The sequence below is a fragment of the Rhyacophila brunnea genome, unplaced genomic scaffold (assembly GCF_057557595.1).
Source record: "Rhyacophila brunnea isolate RB1 unplaced genomic scaffold, BYU_Rbru_1.0 scaffold_1, whole genome shotgun sequence".
Lineage (NCBI taxonomy): Eukaryota > Metazoa > Arthropoda > Insecta > Trichoptera > Rhyacophilidae > Rhyacophila > Rhyacophila brunnea.
Window position 1 is genome coordinate 15,571,877 of NW_028232751.1, and position 14,575 is coordinate 15,586,451.

The window sequence follows — 14,575 nt, forward strand, 5'->3', positions numbered from 1 at the left end:
AATGATTGAACATTTGACATTTTCAAATTCAAAGCGTTCCACGACATGACATAAAGTTTTAAATATAAATGCATGGTAATGTGAGTAAATAATACAATAAAATAAAAGCACACTGTACCACACAGTGAATTAATTTGATAGACCCTATCTTAAAAACATATAAAACAATGTCCACCTAAATCATTGAGGAAAGTTAGATCCAGAGCATAAACCAATGGGTTGGACAAATTGCTAAAAACTAATTCAAGAAACCAGCAAGATTTCTTTTATAATACTGAACGAGAAAAAAGGATTTTATTTTCTCATTAGTTTTTGTCTCTGGTTTCATACAAATAATGAAACTCCTTAACTAAGAAATAAGCACATATTCTTCTTCTTCGGCCATATCCGCCCCTTAGTTGGAGCATATGGACAGCACGCGGCGCCTCCAAGAATCTCAGTCGCTCGCCAGTCTTCAAACTTGCATACCTTGCGTGTGCGCTGTGCTTCGACCATTATCCTCGTTATCTCATTCTGAAATAAAATAATATACATCATTATTTGTGAAAAACTCAAATACTCTCATAATGACTATCATTCATTTTAGTTATTGCTTGCTTCCATCATTTCATTGTTTGTGACACATTCACATTTTCTAACAATTTTTTTACAATAATTGTAAGTTTATCTTTGACTTAAAAAAATATATTTTTTTTAATGTTTTCAGATACATATTTATTAATTAATACAGTTGAAATTGTAAGTTATCAAAAAAATGTCTCAAATTGCAAGCTTCGTATTTTTCCGCTAGGTGCCTCTGCTGGTCATCCCCATGAAATATGCCTGCATGTCAGGTTTAAAGAAAGTTTGAAAGATTTGAATTTAAAAAATTAATTAATACCTCCCGTTCAAGTGCTATCCTCGTTCAGTCGCGTCTGCGCTGTGATTCGACCATCATCCTCGTTATCTCATTCTGAAATAAAATAATATACATCATTATTTGTGAAAACCTCATAATGACTCATTCAATTCTATTTATTGCTTGCTTCCATCATTTCATTGTTTGTGACAAATTCACATTTCCTAACATATTTTTTACAGTAACAGTTGAAATTGTAAATTATCAAAAAAAAGTCTCAAATTGCAAGCTTCGTATTTTCCGCTAGGTGCCTCTGATGGTTTAAAGAAAGTTTTAACGATTTGAATATAAAAAATTAATTCATACCTCCCGTTCAAGTGCTATCCTCGCCCGTTCAACTTCTATCTTCGCTACCTCCTTCTGAAATAAAATAATACATGTCATTATTTGTGAAAATCTCATAATGACTCATTCAATTCTATTTATTGCTTGCTTCCATCATTTCATTGTTTGTGACAAATTCACATTTCCTAACATTTTTTTTACAGTAACAGTTGAAATTGTAAATTATCAAAAAAAAGTCTCAAATTGCAAGCTTCGTATTTTCCGCTAGGTGCCTCTGCTGGTTTAAAGAAAGTTTTAACGATTTGAATTTAAAAAATTAATTCATACCTCCCGTTCAAGTGCTATCCTCGCCCGTTCAATTTCTATCCTCGCTACCTCCTTCTGAAATAAAATAATACACGTCATTATCTGTGAACAATAATTTGAACTTATTTGAATTAAATAACCTTTGAATGCCAACATAGTGTACTCTCATAATGATTATCATACAATTATATTTATTGCTCGATTTATTATTTCATAACTCAATACAAGAAAATTTTGAAGACACCCCTTTTATGAAACATGTCTGAAGTGTTTAAAGAAAGTTTGAAAGGATCTCTAGATATAAATTTGATTGGTTGAGTAAACAAACCTATATAAATTGATACGGATTGAAATTTTAATTAAGTTTCGTTACCTCTAGCGCATGCTCCTCGTCCATATGCTGCAGTACCCGTGCATGCTGCGCTCTTATGCACCCCTCTCCTACGGCCGAAGCGCCCACCTGAAACCATAACATTTCTAATTAAATTTTGTGCATTCAACTGCCTGTCATACTCGTTTACATTAATTATTTCACTGCTCAATAAAAACTGTCTAAAATAAAAGTGAGAACTCAAATAAATATATAAATTAATCATACCATCAAATCGCCATCCCGCCTTGTCTGGGTGTGAATAACTGATTGCCGAATTTGGACACTTCCCCTCTGCGATCGCGGTCTCGGAAACAATCGGCGAACAGGTGGTGGAGACACTAATGGGGCGGAGGTTAGAGGTGTTAGTATTCGTGTCGAAGAGCCATGTGGTAGCTCGCACGGTGTGTGCTGTGATTGTAAATATGTCTGTGGTTGTGCTGGTTCGGAGGTGTCAAGGTGGGATGGTTGTAAAATTGATTGAGAGCCGTGTGGAAGCTCACTCAATGTGTGCAGTGATGATGTCGGTGTATATGTTTGTGTTGGTGACTCTGTATGTTGGTTTGTTTGGAGGGTGTGTCCATGTGGTGAACATGTGTTTTCGAGAGAATTTAATGCCTGTAAATGCATCCCATCAGAATCTCCATTATGCTGCCACTCTATTCGCAGATTGTCTGCTACAGCTGCGAACGCAGCCGGGTTGTTGGTTGGCCTGGAAGCCAAGGGTGGACCACCGCCAGTTCTCATGATGCTGGCCCTCTCTGCCGTGTCAGCTTTCCTTATGTTTGACCTCATGGTATTCCACAATGTGTTTAACATAGCGGCAGTTCGCTAGAATAAAGCAGTTTTACCATAAATTATTAATTATATTGATGTGACATATGCGTATTATTCATGAAAATGATATTAAGACACGTAAAAGACTTACCTATGCCCGCTTACGCACACTGTCGGCATGCCGCTAGTTGGTACCTAGTGCGTAAATGTGACGTTAAAAAACAAACGTGGCCATCTCCAGTCACTGACTTTTTTGAGATTTTTGGTTGGTATGACTTCTTGTGTTGTTTTATATAATAATATTCACTTCAGACATGTCTATCTCCTTATTTTCTGCTTAAAAAATCAAAATAAAAGTTGTGATTTTTTTCAAACTTAGTCATCTCCATTGACTTTTTATATCAAACGTGGTCACATTCGTCTTAGCCAATCACGACGTAGCACTTTTTCAGAATGGCCAATCATGTCGTGGCATTTTATCAATATGGCTCCCATCAGCAAAAAGTTTTCTCTGTATATAAGATGTGCTCTTCAAGTTTTTAAGCGAAATAATTGTCAAAGAATGGAAAATAATCCAAATAAAGTTTAAAATAGTGTCTCCAGAGAATGCACGATAGTTTACCAGATCAAATTATACCATTAAACGTTCAAAGAAGACTGAAAAACGGTAAGTAAATTTTGATTTTCAAACGTTTTACGACAGTTAGCATCTTAGAACCTCAGGGCTGTGCCTTGGCTGTTCATATTTTAAGTTCAGTTTTAAAGCTGCATAATATCGTGTAAACTGGTGCAGTCATCTATATTTTTTTATATATTTTTATTCAAAAATATTGTTATGTTTGCTTAGTTACCTATTTAATTCTAATATCATAAAACTCAAAATAAATTCATAAACCCAATTATAATTTTCAAATTATTAAGTGTTAGCTGTAAATATGAAATAAGTTATACATTTATATTGTTGTTTTTTTCGGGTGCCGGATGAAATCCCGAAGGCCGAAATCCCGAAAAATAAAAAAATATAAACAGTAATAATTTTCAACCAGCGGCACCCCAATAGGCGGCGCTTTTTCTCGATTGTATAATTTAACAAGATAATTAAAATAGTTATATAAAAACTATTATTAATTATAAAATTAAGCAAGAAAATAATTTTCAACCAGCGGCACCCCAATAGGCGGCGCTTTTTCTAGAGTGTGTAATTTAACAAGATAATTAGAATAGTTATATAAAAACTATTATTAATAATTATGGAATGATGCAACAAAATAATTTTCAACCAGCGGCACCCCAAAAGGCGGCGCTTTTTCTCGATTGTATATTTTAACTAGATAATTAAAATAGTAGTATTTAAAATTATTATTAATTATAGAATAAAGCAACAAAATAATTTTCAACCCGCGGCACCCCAAAAGGCGGCGCTTTTTCTCGATTGTATATTTTAACTAGATAATTAAAATAGTAGTATTTAAAACTATTATTAATTATGAAATGAAGCAAGAAAATAATTTTCAACCAGCGGTACCCCAATAGGCGGCGCTTTTTCTTGAGTAAGTAATTTAACAAGATAATTAAAATAGTTATATAAAAACTGTTATTAATTATGAAATGAAGCAACAAAATAATTTTCAACCAGCTGCACCCCAATAGGCGGCGCTTTTCCTCGATTGTATAATTTAACAAGATAATTAAAATAGTTATATAAGAACAATTATTAATTATGGAATGAAGTAAGAAAATAATTATCTTATTTAATTACACACTCTAGAAAAAGAGCCGCCTATTGGGGTACCACTGGTTGAAAATTATTTTTTTGCATTATTTCATAATTAATAATAGTTTTTATATAACTATTTTGATTATCTTGTTAAATTATACAATCGAGAAAAAGCGTCCCCTTTTGGGGTGCCGCTGGTTGAAAATTATTTTGTTGCTTGATTCCATAATTATGAATAGTTTTTTTATAACTATTTTAATTATCTTGTTAAATTACACATTCAAGAAAAAGCGCCGCCTATTGGGGTACCGCTGGTTGAAAATATTTTTTTTGCTTCATTCCATAATTAATAATAGTTTTTAATACTACTATTTTAATTATCTAGATAAATTATACAATCGAGAAAAAGCGCCGCCTTTTGGGGTGCCGCTGGTTTATAATTATTTTGTTGCTTGATTCCATAATTATGAATAGTTTTTATTATAACTATTTTAATTATCTTGTTAAATTACACATTCAAGAAAAAGCGCCGCCTATTGGGGTACCGCTGGTTGAAAATAATTTTTTTGCTTCATTCCATAATTAATAATAGTTTTTAATACTACTATTTTAATTATCTAGATAAATTATACAATCGAGAAAAAGCGCCGCCTTTTGGGGTGCCGCTGGTTGAAAATTATTTTGTTGCTTCATTCCATAATTAATAACAGTTTTTATATAACTATTTTAATTATCTTGTTAAATTACACACCCAAGAAAAAGCTCCGCCTATTGGGGAACCGCTGGTTGAAAATTAATACTGTTTATATTTTTTTATTTTTCGGGATTTCGGCCTTCGGGATTCCGGCCATTCGGAATTTCGGCCATTCGGGATTTTGGCTTTCGGGATTTCGGCTTTCGGGATGTCGGCATTCGGGATTTCAGCATTCGGGATTTCGTCCGGCACCCATTTTAACACAACTCTGTTTGTTAGAATACAAAACAAACCAATCGAATACAAAACAAAACTGTCCATCTCCAATAGTATTTATTTCAAACCTGGTCAAATCCAGATGATACAAAACAAACAAAGCCATCTCCAACATAAAATCGTAAATATCTTGTTTGTTAAAGATTCGCGATTATTAAGCATTGTTTAAATCGTATCTTTTAAATAAAATATAATCATAAATTAGGAAATTATTAACTTACGGGTTCAAATTAACCACAAAAACAAAAAAGTTGATTTATTCAGTTTCACTTGTGATGGAGATGGCTACGTTTGTTTTTTAGCGTCACAAATGGACTTAAATGTTCCAATAAAATAACCTTCTATTGATATAATATCACTAAACTGTAGTTCAATCTATATAATATAGTACATAATATCATTACTTACTGTTATTCCTTGGCTTAGCCTATTGAATTCGACTGTTATCCTAGCCCAGGCGGCACGTTTCCGCGCGTTGCTGAACGCATTTGTTATACGCGAATTTATTATCAATGTTTCCCTATCGGCACAGCTAACTAACAATTCCTTTTCTACTAACTAAACTAACTGCCCGTCGTCGTTGTGCCACAATAGGATTCATGATGATGCTAATAAATGAAAATGAAAATGATGCTAAGCTGGTAAAAATGATCGAGATCGTGGTTCAATGGAGGTGTTTGTAAATATAATATTGACAATGATCCGTGAAGCTGTATTGCCATATTATGGAAATATTTACTGGGTATACTTTGATCGTTTCGTGCATTATGAAGTAAAAAATAAATATGATGTTGTAACAAATAAATTATTTAAAGTTCATGATAATTATTTATTTATATTTATAAAATTTATATGGTACCGTTTTCACATTTTTACACCGATTCACAATTTCATAATTTTAAATTATTTTCGGGAAATTTAAAATTAGGTAACATTATCCATGGCATGACGCGTATTACGTCGGCGACGTGACGTCACTATCCGTCAGATTAGATATGGGAAATGAGTCACTTAATGAGGACTCCGACCGAATAGCTCAATTACGGATAGTGATTTGTTCGGACTAATTAGGTCAATTGTGTCTTTTGTTGCCGTAATAAAATGTATAGTTACTATTTCTTCCTATACTGCGCGCGCACTCTCGCGTACCTCGTTCGCCTCGAACGAGATATTCCGTTCGCCGGGCAGCGTATCCTTTGCACCCACGTTTCTTCATATACTGCGCGCGCACTTTAGTTCAACGGAACGAAATATTCAGTTCGTCTGGCAGCGTGTCCTTCGCACCCACGTTTCTTCCTATACTGCGCTCGCACTCTAGTTCAACGGAACGACAAATTCAGTTCGTCTGGCAGCGTGTCCTTCGCACCCACGTTTCTTCCTATACTGTCTATTGTCTACGGACACGTCGAGACGTGTTAATACGTTTGAGTTGCCCGCCAAACCACCACGGACGAGCACGTAGAGTGTCCGTAGTACCCCGCGCGCGTCCAGTCGGGTTCAGCGTCAAATCAGGGATAGGAAACCATAAGCACAGAAAAGTTTTTACTGGAAAACTCCTATTTGAAATAGCAAGACTTTGCAGCAAAATATGGGGCCAATGAAATCAATATGGAAAGCACTAATTTAACAGAAGAATTTGATAACTTATACAAGAAACTGCGGGAACAACCAGACAAGTTTTTCGAAAAAGAGTAACATGAGAAAATATTTGATTAAGTATATTCTAATTATTGAACTAAGTTTTTTTCTATTCTTTTTGAGTCATTTTTTGCGATCCGACTATCGCCTTTTGGCTTCTTCAAACACCACCAATGGTGAATATACACTGTCATCTGATACAGTTAATTCCTGTTTATTTGGTAAATTTATATTTATGAATTTAAATTCAAATTCCATCAAGTACCCTTGGTCGATTTTATAATTTGATTATATATTGGATAATAATATGTAAGTTAAAGTTTAAAAAAGACTTTTCGGTTCATATGGTGTGAATGTAGGTGTAGAATGTACGCTTCATAACTCTGCACCCCGGCTCTAGGATGGAAATGTAAAACTTGTATGCTATATTATGTTGTGGATCTTCAATCATCATGAAGCAACAAAATATTGTAAGTCTGTATAATTTTAATGAATGAATTTTTAATTGGTAGAAATCAGTGATCACAAAATATTGTAATATTTCAGGTGCGTACACAGCAGCGCGAAGAAGAACGGCGTGACAAAGTACACACCTTATTGGTATAAAATATTTCAATATTAAACATCAATATTAAAATATAAAACAGCGATCACAAAACATTGGTAATATTTCAGGTACGTGAAATGCAATGCAAATATAAGCAAATGCTAAGCGAAGAGGAACGCCGTAAGAGGCTACATGCTCCGATGGTATGAAACTTTTAATATATCTTGGATCACTCTTAGAAAGTTTCCCACTGTTGCTGGCATTAATCTGTGTGTCCCTGATAGCTGTATGAGGATATAGAGGATCAGTTATTCATTCCCTCGTTAATATTCGATCGTTCGAAATATTATATTCTATAAAAATAATTTAATTTCGGTAGGAATGTTTTATAAATATTGCGATGAAGGGTAAAGTCAAACGATCAGTTTGTTTGCCTTGATGAGCATTTATTGCAATAAGGCGAGAGAAGTACAGGGGAAAAATTACAAAAACAAAAAAAATTAATACAAGCAAGTCATGTCGAATATATATTTAATCGTATGTATTGTGTATATGTAATTTAATTCTATCGACACAGGTATACAGACCTCTGCAGAGACCAGTATATTTCTATATTTAAACACTATCGTGTACAGGAGAGCTTATCAATAATCTAAACAATTAACTTATTACTAGGCTGTTCGGCGGGCGGTAGAAGAGACGCGGTGCTTCCCAGAGCTATTCAATATTAATTTTATATTCATTTCAACTAAATTATACGGATTTTTCGGCTTATGTAACATGGCAGGTACCTATTGTTTAGGGTGCTTCGGCCTTGAGGAGTCGATCCTTGTTGCACCGTGCTTTCTAAATAACCGCTATGTATAATATATCAATAATCATATCGCACCCCCAGTAAGATACTGTCGTAAGTCTGAAATGGGCGTTTTCGAGTTATGGATGTGGTTGGATTCGTATTTTTTTTTGCTATTTTAATAAAATACTGTCGTTTGTCAAACTCAAATAGTGTCAGAGAGAAAGCACTTAATACAGTACATTACTTTCCGAAAACTGTTAAATCGATAATAAAATAGTGTTGTAACTAAGTTACGACAGTATTTTACAAGAAGCTTTCTAAAAAACTAAAACAATACTTTTCAAAAAAATACTGTTGTAACTCTGTTACTACAGGAAGATCTTGAGATACAGCGTAATTTTCTCACTAGTTGCATGGATATTATTGTTCCAAAGTATTCAAACAAAAAAACTGGAAGCAGTAGAGGCAACAGTTTTTATTATCAACTTCAATTAAATAGAAGTAGAATAAAAAAAAGTATGCAAAAAATACTTTATCAACACATATGGGGTGAGTGAAAGGTACTGCTCCACTGCGTGGAAAACAAGAGATCTCCTTTCCGGAATCCCAATTCCAGAACAAAGAGGTCACCATGGCAATCACAAAAAAAATTGATGACGATTTAAAAAATGATATAAGAGCTCACATTAAGTCTTTCCCAGTGATCGAGTAACATTATTCGCGTGCACAGACGTCTAGTTTGTTTTTAGATGGTAAATTAACAATTCCTGTGGGTCTATTCTATGCTTATCGACCGCTAAAGTGAAAAATATTATCAAACTTAGGGTAGGTTTGTATCAAAATATTAGCACTTATTGTAACAACTACACGAAGCTGGTTTTTATTGTTGCAATAAGTGCGATATTTTAACAGCAGCAAGATAGGTGCTGTTAAAATATCGCACTTATTGCAACAATAAAAACCAGCTTCGTGTAATTGTTACAATAAGTGCTAATATTTTGATACAAACCTACCCTAAGTTTGATACTATTTATCAATTTAGTGTTCGATAAGTATAGAATAGACCCATTGAAATATAAATGACAGCAATATGCCATTTGGAAAAGAACACTATTATACGCATCCATATTTAATGGCGAATTTAATATTAGCTTCTTTAAGCCTAAAAAAGATTTGTGCGTTGAATGCGACCTATACAATAATTCTTCACCAGAAGAAAAAAACAACTTCAAGAAAAGTATGAGACACATCAACCTGGAAAAATAGAGGCAAAGGATGCAAAGGCCAAAGACGTAGCAGAATCCCGAACTAATGGCCAAAATAGCGTCATTAATGCTGTATATGATTTGCAGGCTGTTTTACCGCTTCCTTGCGGAAATGTGTCAACTTTCTATTATAAACGAAAGTTGGCCATGTACAATCAAAGAGTCTATAATATCACTGAAAATATTGCAAACTGATACACGTGGGACAAGAGTCAAGTTGCATGAGGATCCAATGAAATTGGTAGCTGTGTACTCGATTACGTGAAAAATATCACCACATTGAGCATTTTATTTTTTACAGAGACAATTGTGCCGGGCAGAATAAAAATAAATACATTGCTGCAATGTATTTATATGCTATCGGGAATTAACAAAAAAATAAAACGATCTCTCATTAGTTTTTGGTCACCGGGCATACCCTAAATGAAGGCGATATTGTCCATTCTACAATTGAGCAGCAGAAGACTAGGGCTCTAAAAAGTGGACCAATATTAGTGCCCTGCCAAATGATTACCATTGTACAAACAAGTAAGAAAACAGGACAACCATACATTGTTAAACCCATGGCGACAAATAATTTTCACAACATGAAAAAACTAGCAGATAAAATTGGTAAAAATTACAACACGAATAAAAATGGAGAAAAAGTTTTGTGGCAGAAGATTAAAGTTATAAAAGTAGACATAGACTAGCCATACATTATTTTTTTTAAAACTAGTTATCATGAAGAATGTAGGAAATTGAATGTTCGTCAACGGCAAATAGGTAAACCGTTACCAATGGATGGTCTCAATTTATCCAAAGCATATCAAGAGCGGCCAAAAATAATGACAATTAAAAAGAAGGATTTGCTTTCTCTCTGCACTGCTACACATCGTGAATTTTATTATGAATTTTTGGCTTCTCTTCCAAGTGATGTTTAAATATTAAAAATCGTACCTAAAATTTTTATTTGCATATTAAATAAAATAATTAAGTATTTTTTTGTTGTTTTGAACTAATAATTGTATTTTTCTTGTTTTTTCAATAAATCTTTAAAGATTATACCATAACTTAATATTTTGAAAACCTTCCTTTACAGTGCCCAACAAATTAGTCGAAATTATTAGAGTGATGGTAGGGAAATTTACATAGAAAGTATTGAGTTGATTCAAATTTTACCATGAAATTTTCAAATATCCTAATAAAATACTGTCGTAACTCAAAAATATTCAAATATCTCAATTTGTATATGTTTTAGAGAAAAATGGTGAATACAGTTGAAAATAGATCATGTTTTTCCATAAAAATGAGTAATAATTTTTACATTCAGACTTTTCCTGTATTTACAAAGAATATTTGAAACTTCAAATGGCTCTCCTGCAAAATGCCAATTTTTGGATTACTACAGTATTTTACTGGGGGTGCGATATGTATGTACATTATATCGTTTCAGGAATAATAGACGACTGCAGCGGAATATCCAGCAGTTACAAAAAACATTACTTACTACTAGATACTATTTATATTAGGTGCTTATCAACTATTAAAATAGGGTCTGCTTAAGCCGCATTGACAAGGTCCAAGTGCCATCCAAGCGCACTCGTATGGGATGAATAGGACGCGGTCCGAGTAGCTTGGATAGGAATACTTAGTATGAAGCTGTCGCTTGGATGGCACTCGGTCCAAGTGTACTTGGATCGTACTTGGACAGTGTCAACGCGGCTTTAGCTCATTCAGTGTACTTCCTTGTATCTAATTTATATTTTTTTGTATTCACACTTCTCTACTGTTCAATAACTTTTATATAATACTGTTTAAATAATATTCATTTGTACTTAAATTTATTGGGTAGTTGAAATATCTACATTTGTCGTGTTATTGCTTATAAATTTTAATAAATAATGAATATTTCAGAATAATATGTATGTACATGTTTTATTTAGCACATTGATCAGTTTCAGAAAACTATACAAATTATATTGAAAAGTTACAGTCCATTAAAATGTATCATTTATAACACAAACATCAAAAATAGAGCTTCCAATCCGGTTATAAGTGATAATAAGTAATTCTTTCAAGTATTAATAGCTGACTTATTGATTATTAAAATACCAAACAATTTAAAAAGATTAACAATTAGTGGGCAATACAATTTGAATTTGAAGTAGGCTGTGATTAATTACCTATCCAGTATCATAAGCAGTGATCTACCACACTTTACCTTTGTCATTCTTCAACTTATGTATTTGGCTGAAGATAGTGAAGCATTACAAATTAATCAAAACGTCTTGTATTTTATCATCCTAACTAATTTCCCATTCGTCGTGAAAATGGTGAGATTGGTCTTCTTTCAGGCAATCATCGTCAAACTATTGTCTAAACTAGGGAATCCAATCCCGAGCCAAAATTATGATCCCGGGATTTCGGGATTACAATTTGATAATCCCGGGATTGACATTTTTTTCCATTGTAAATATAAAATTTTTATATTTACAAATAACATTGATAAAAACGATCAAAAATAAATCTAGTATAATTTATACTATTTAAGACATTTATTGTTAATATTGTATACGTTCAATATTGGACGTACATAAGTTTAATGGAGTAAATAATATTGTAATATAAATAATAATGTGAATTTAATATGAGTTGCTATTTCTGATAGTAAAGACATAATGAATGGATTAGCGAGATTTAAATTAGTAAAGCAAATAGTCATGGCGTACTTATGACTTTTCCGCTTCATAAATCTAATTAGTCAGCCAACTATGAAACTGTCGTAGAACGTATGATATCATGGTGGAATTACTTTGTCAAAAGTGCGAAGCATTGTTTTGTTCCAATCTTTCTCATTATTAATAATTTATGTGAAAAAAATAAAATGAATCGGCAACCTACACATGGGTATAAATCAAACGTCATTCTAACTCAGTTTATTTCTAATGTAGTTATTTTTTATTAAAAGTATTTGTTCTGTTATATTTTTGCTTTTATTTTATTTTCCATAAAAATTGATAAAAAAATCAATCCCGAAATCCCGGGATTAGGTTTATCAATCCCGGGATTCATAGGTATCGAAAATAGCTCGGGATCCCTAGTCTAAACTATTATTAGAGTTACGCCTATTTTATAAGGTTTAGGCACCAAATGCTATCAAAAACAAATGTCAAAAGTAATGCTCACTTCAAATCATTCAAAACTTATGTCTTAACAATATTATATGTAGGTCTACAACAATTAATATTAATAAAATTATTTATATTATGTACCCGCATGAGCGAGTGATAACATCACAGTTGGAGCATATGGACACCACGAGACGCCTCCAAGAATCCCTGTCGTCTTGCATCGTTTCAAATCAAACCAGCATCCCGTATTCACTATAGATAGTATTTACCGGCTTTCCATGACACCGGAATCCGGTTAGCTTGAAGAACAGGCAAGCCAGGTTGAAATTATCTTCTGGCATCCGCAGCACCCGGCCGAGCCAGGTCCAACGCCGCCTCTTCACTCTCAGCGTGATGAGAGGCTGCTCTGTGCATTCTCTTATCTCCTCGTTGCTCCTAAAGTCATACCAACGCACACCCAGTATTCGTCGCAAACATCTGTTTTCGAAGCTTAATATACGGTTGCTCTGAGCCCTCGTAAGGTGCCATGATTCTACCGTAAAGCAGCACTGTCAGAATACAAGCGTCGAATAGGCGGTATTTGGTTTGGACCGAGTACAATCGTGAGTCCCAGACACTCCACATCGAGTTGAATGTTGCTCCAGCCATTCCCATTCAAATAGCTTAACTAACTATAATTCATAAACTTAACTAAAATAGCGGGCGATCAACGTTCTACGGGCAGCGATTCCCTCTCTCGACTCAATTCCTCCATGTGGAACGCTGGGTTCCTCTGGCACAATTTCCACATCTGATTGGAATTCGGGGTCGATATTGTGGAGGACAGCACAAGCCATTATTACAGCTACTGTGGTCATAGGTTTGGTTGTTACACCTCTGGCCAAACAAGCGAACCTCATTTTCCACACGCCACGGAATTTCTTGTTTTCATTTGCGCCTTGTTATACCGTCTCTCGCCACGAGAAACAGGGTTTAAAACTGGCGTAAATAGATACGGTAAGCAGGGGTAACCGGAATCACCAAGAAGTGCACCAGGTATAAGCCTTTCTTGAAACCGTTGTTTGACCCTGCTGTTTCCTAAGATGTAGCTGTCATGATAGCTTCCTGGCCAACGAATGACGATGTCGAGAATCTCTAGTCTTGGACTACCAACAACCTAAAAAACATAATCAATTTTATATAGCAGGTCTTTGAATCCTCTAATACACACTTACCATATTATCATCAAAAGCTAATTTTAATGCCGCTACGTATACAATATCATTATTGTGAAATGAACTGTATTACTTTTATGTATCCACAATTTCCTTCTATACGATATCTCTCAATGACAGTAAATAATTTGTCTCAGCTCTACTCTCTGAGTTGTTTCACTGCACATCGAACTCTCCAGATTTCTTTCTCCTTTATGATATGTATGCTCTGACATTTGACTAATAAACCGACAGAAAGATTCTGTTGCCAATTTTACGATTAAATGTCATTTTTAAAGAGAACATGAATATTACCTGTACATTCAGGGAGAAAATTCTTTTTCTGTTTCGGAACACTTCACCGTGCCCACCACCAGGATTTTTTATTTTTATGTGGGTGCAATCGATACATCCAGTGACCCCAGAAAAATTCCCCATTGCACGAAATGCCCGTCGAGTCTCACTGGATGTATTGAATTTTATGTATGTGCTATGATTCTGAGCAATGGATTTTGACACTCGTTTCAGTGTCCTTGATATGGTTGACTGGTGCACTCTGCCAATATCCCCATATATGGACTGAAAAATAGATGGTTTAATTTGAATTAGTGATAAGTAATGACCATTATAAATACAGACATTTGGTGAAACCCCTTCTTGTAGGTTAATCAAAAAATCATTATTTTTTCTCATTATTGAG

General features: G+C 34.1%; 1 long non-coding RNA gene across 1 annotated transcript; it reads right to left on the bottom strand.

The window, feature by feature from the left end:
- Positions 1–303: 303 nt before the first annotated feature.
- On the bottom strand, positions 304–1,964 carry LOC147079508 (uncharacterized). The gene is made up of 5 exons (XR_015070985.1): positions 1,863–1,964; positions 1,511–1,564; positions 1,205–1,258; positions 881–952; positions 304–513 (listed from the first exon to the last, which is right to left on the bottom strand). It is a non-coding gene; the product is annotated as an uncharacterized LOC147079508 (long non-coding RNA).
- Between the last annotated feature and the right edge of the window lie 12,611 nt (positions 1,965–14,575).